The sequence below is a fragment of the Hipposideros armiger genome, unplaced genomic scaffold (genome assembly GCF_001890085.2).
Source record: "Hipposideros armiger isolate ML-2016 unplaced genomic scaffold, ASM189008v1 scaffold_62, whole genome shotgun sequence".
NCBI classification, from domain to species: Eukaryota; Metazoa; Chordata; class Mammalia; order Chiroptera; family Hipposideridae; genus Hipposideros; species Hipposideros armiger.
Genome location: NW_017731412.1, coordinates 3,564,498 through 3,569,718, shown reverse-complemented (window position 1 = coordinate 3,569,718; position 5,221 = coordinate 3,564,498). Strand labels below are relative to the sequence as shown.

General features: G+C 41.6%; 1 pseudogene; it reads left to right on the top strand.

Annotated features, from left to right (window-relative positions):
- Positions 1–481: 481 nt before the first annotated feature.
- Positions 482–1,153, top strand: LOC109382234 (THAP domain-containing protein 1 pseudogene; annotated as a pseudogene).
- Positions 1,154–5,221: the final 4,068 nt, after the last annotated feature.

The following is a 5,221-nucleotide window of genomic DNA, read 5'->3' as shown; positions in this document are numbered from 1 at the left end:
CTTCCTCGCATGTGTTCCTTCTGCCTCGCCTGACGGAGCACCACATCTCAGGGTTTGTGGGAGTTGAAGAAAACTCTTGCTTGACTCCCTGAAAGCGTTCCCTGGGGGACCCTCCCACAGGGAGACGCCAGCCCTGCCGGGAATGAGAGGAGACCCAGGCACAGCTCTCGGAGAGCACGCACCACGGTAGGTCAGTAGGTTGTATCAGGTGCGATTTCAGCAACTGTTTTCTAAGTAATCCTACTACGGACATTGATCTAAAAGAGTGGTTCCCACCCTGCCATCTTGAAGATGGGGGACAGGAGATGGCTGTGGTCCCTCTACAGATGCAGACAACAAAACGGCACATTAGTCACTCCCAGGGAGGCTATCATCATGGTCACTGTTGGCCAAAGGTACAGAAGAAGCTAGGGTGTCAAAGCAGAGCTTTGCCTGCCTGCTGGGGCCACAGAAGTGAAGTGGCTGAGAACCCGGAGGATGGATGGTGCCGTCCTCCGGCTGCAATAACCCATACGATAATGATAAACCCGTTTCTTTCCACCAGTTTCCTCTTACTCGACCCAGTCTTTGTAAAACTAACTAAATAAATAAAATTTTAAAAGGAGGCAGCTCTTAGGAGAAAAAACTTTAAACCCACCAAGTATAACAGTATTTGTTCGGAACTTTACTCCTGACTGCTTTGAGAGACAGTGCCACAACACATTACTGAAAGGACACTGTCCCACAATATGTCTTGGTCCTGAACCCCAGGACAAGAGAAAGAAGATCAGCTTCGAGAACAGCTGCCCCCAGCTTCCACCCCCCATTTTTCAGGTGGATGCGTTATTGGATTACTAATGCCTCCTTTTTGGACCTCTGATAATCTCTCAGTTTTCTGTGAGCACCGCTACGCTATGGACCATTACAATGTACCAGAGAAAAAGGGTTCGCCAGCTAGAATAGCAAGCTGAAAAACTCAGAAAGAAGCTCAAGACTGCACAGCAGGGCTACAGAAGACAAGAGCGACAGCTTGAAAAATTACAGGAGGTTGGAGACTTCCAGAAAGAGAAAGACGACCTATCAGAGAGAGGTTATGTGATTCTACCAACCAAATGACTACTTTGAAGTAGTTAAAGTACCAGCATTGAAAAATGAAATTTGTATTGGCTTTTAATGGAGCAATACCATATTTCCTCTTCTAGCCAAAAAGGCGTGTCATTTGAAAAAACACAAACAAAAAAAATAAACCACTTGATTACTTGTAAAAAAAACGAGGCAGAATATTTTAAAGATAAATTAGATCTATACTGTGAAATTTTTCATTTTTTGTTTGTAATTTCAGAGTTTTTACATTTTAACAAAATATTTTAAAAGTTATAAATGAACCTCAGAGCGCCAGTGTAAGTTAGTTTCAAGGCTGGGGGTTTTGTTTGCTTTTTTAATTTGAGTATTTATAGAAATCATGTAAAAATAAAAAGGAAAGAGAATAAGAACAGTAGTACAGTAAGGACGATTTAAGTTTAAAATGTTAAGTGAATGCAGTTTCTTGGGAGAACCTAGTTATATTTTAAAACAGAAGTATGAGTTGGATCATGGGACATGACTTCTCAGAATACATATAATCTTATTCACACATTCTTATTTGCCAAGTCAAGAGATTCATTTATCTTTCTTAATCACTTGTCAAAGATAAGTTGGCAAGTCAATACTTTAAAAAAAGATTGGTTGTCTTCAGAGCAGAAAATGAAGTCATTCCATACCTAATTAATATAGTTAAGAACGTTAAGAATGAAGTTTTAAAAAGTAGGCCCCTTCCTGCTCCCCTACCCGCCCCCCACCCCCCGCCCGTCTAGCACTGTAAAATTAGATAAGTACCTCCAGTGGAAGAAACACTCTTTAATAAACAAAGTTGGCATTATCAACGAAGTAATAAAAATGGGGGCCTGATCCAAGGTATGACTTTTTCTCTTATTACCCCTGAGCTAAGCAAGGGACTTCCAGTTCCCTAAATGTAGTTATACGCGGTCAGACAATAAGTTTGCGAACTCATCCTAGAACAAGCACTACATACCTCACCGCTAAATATCACTATGGTCACCTTCGAAGTACTCCCCTTGGGAAGCTATGCACCGACACCTGCGCCTAGTCCACCTTTCAAACCAATTTTGGAACTCTTTTTCTGGAATGGCCATCAGAACTGTCGTCTTATTACCCTTGATGTCCTGAATGGCATCCAAATGTCTTCCTTTCAATATTTCCTTTATCTTCGGGTAAAAAAAGAAGTCATTGGGGTCCAGATCAGGTGAGTAGGGAGGCTGTTCAAATACAGTTATTTGTTTACTGGCCCAAAACTCCCTCACAGACAGTGCTGTGTGAGCTGGTGCATTGTCGTGACGCAAGAGCCATGAATTATTGGCAAAAAGTTCAGGTGGTCTAACTTTTTCACGCAGTCTTTTCAGCACTTCCAAACAGTCAACTTGGTGAGCTGTTTGTCCAGTTGGTACAAATTCATAATGAATAATCTCCCTGATAATCAAAATAGTTATCAACATCGTTGCAACAAGTTCGCAAACTTAATTGTCAGACCTCAGTATCTGCACCCAAATCTCTAACAAATAGGTTGTGTCAGTCGAGTTTGATTTGTACCATAAGGTGGTAATCTTGAATGTGACTGATTGATTTGGGTCAAGGCTGCACATAAAAAATGATTTCTTCGCTTTTAACACAAGTTAGAATTTATATCCCATTTACTTAAATAAGTGATTTGTATTCAAAAGCAACCTAATATGTAGTGTTAATGTTCCTGAATGTTGAGATTTAAACACTGAGGTTTCTGTTCAAACTGTGAATTGTGTTCTGACTTTGTGATCAATTTTGCATATATTTGAAATGAAATATGTTCTGAGTAAACCAATATTGTCATAGGACTTAGCCACTTAAAATTAGAATAACTGTTCCAACTCTAATTTTATTTCAAAGTACACTGAGATAGTTGAACAGTAACAGACCTTTGAATGCAGTAATAAGCTGTGACGCAGTGGTGTTCAAAAGTGTGCTTTGTAGGCCTGATTTTCAATGTAATTCACTGCCATGCTGCCAGTAGATAGTATTTTTTTAAAAAACTTTATTGGGGAACAATGTGTTTTTTGGGGGAACAGTGTGTTTTTTCCAGGACCCATCAACTCCAAGTCCAGTCTTTTTTTCAATCTAGTTGTGGAGGACACAGCTCTCTGGCCCATGTGGGAATCGAACCGGCAACCCTGTTGCTCAGAGCACACACTCTGACCAACTGAGCCTCCTGGCTGCCCCAGTGGGTAGTATTTTGATTCATGGAGATTTGATTTTTGATGAACCAGTATTTCAAAAATAGGAAATTATGATTAGAAGATTACTTGAAGTCGTGTAGTCTGATAACATTTAGAACCAACTCTAATTAATCCGAGGACTTTTTTCTAGTGTTTCATTGATCTCATCACTATTTCCCTCCTTCACTGAGAATTCAGAAAGTTGAACCTGGATTTTCAGTATGCAGCACTGCATGTGGGAGGCATTCTTTTATCAAAAATTTTTTTATAAAACACCACAGTTTCTTTACTGCAATGACAGAAATAGTTTGGGCACACATAACAGGTAAACAATTAGTCAGCATTTCGATTATTTTACAAAAATTTAAAACTTCTTTAATTTGGAATTTGACAGTTGACGCTCTGCGGCAGTTCAAAGGGACGTTTAAATGTGCATTATAAACGAGTATAAAAAGAGTGGCAACTAATTCTATCCTAATCCAGAAACCCACTTCAAAGAGGAAGTGGTCGAGCGGGTACTTAACACAGGCCTTGCCACAGTCCTGCATGTATTGCTCAGGACTGTGTCACTTTTGAATGACAGACACCAAGCTCAGTTTAAGCTTTTTGGGCGATTGTGGGTGGGGGAAGGGAACGGGTGGGTGATGCATAGTCGTCATCACTGCAAAGACCAAAGGTAGATCTTCCTGGTTTAAGGCATGGCTCACATTTTGTAGCACATTTCAGTGCATCTCTTGGGTAGGCTTTCTCCACCCAGTAGGCAAAATGACTTCTGCAGCCCAACACCCTCATCCTTCTAGGTTAGTCAGTGGAAAGTGACTCCCCTTTCTGTTAACTCAGGAGAAACTGCCCTGAAAACACTCTCACTGACCCTGTCTGAACCACAGGACTATCGCTGAACCCCTCACTACGGCCAGAGAGATCAATTATTCAATAGCAATAATAAATATATACTGAGTGAGTCCATTCTATGTGTCAGGAAGAGTTCAAGGTGTATGAAAATACACCAGTGGACAGAAGACAAATTTCTACTCTCATGGAGCTTATAGTCTAGAGGAAAATATAGTCGGTTAACATATAAACAAATAAACTATAATTCAATTTGAGATAGAGATAAATGCTATGAAACACATTAATTGGGGCAATGTATTGAAAAATGGCCAGAGAGCGTAAGGGCTCCTTCAGCCAGGAAGATCCGTTTAGGCCTCTCTGAACAGGTGATGTATGAGGTGTAACTGAAGTGATGAGAGGGAAGCAGCCATATGAAGATGTGGGGAAGATCCTTCCAAGTAGCAGGAATAGCAGGTGCAAAGGCCCTGGGGTAGGAATGAGCTCAGCGGGACTGAAAGATAGGCAGGACAACAAGACTGCAGCACAGGAGCAGGAAAGAACATTGGCGGTGAAGCCAAGAACCCCAACCCCAAAAGTTTGATTTCCAAGCCCTCTGCTCCATACTTCTTGGGCCGCCCTTGTTCAGGAGAGGTGTGTCTTGTCACCAAGAACAGACCTGCATATGGTCACTCCTCTCACTGCGTGGCTGGAAGATTTCCTTTGAGTTATTGAAATGTTTAAAATACCACGTCATCTTTTTTGTGGGTGCCTTCTGCGCCTCCAAGAATAATAAGATTCAGGTGTGGCGTTAAAGCAAGGGTCAACTGACTCTGTGAGGGCTGCATCCAAACCCAAACTTAGCCCCAGCAAAAAGCTTTGGCAAAGCTTGTTTGGGTGAAAGAGGGGGAGTCGAGGAACAATGTTTTCCCTTTTATTTTTCACTTTCACATGCCTCTTGGCTGATGGTTCTTGGCCAAGATCAGAGGTACTGAAATACCACAAGAAAGGGGAGTTTTGAAGTGATCATCTGTTCAATCGAGGTGCGGGGGTGTTGGTGCTTCCCAGAGGCTCACCCAAGAATGTGACCTTCTAGTTACACCCTGGAG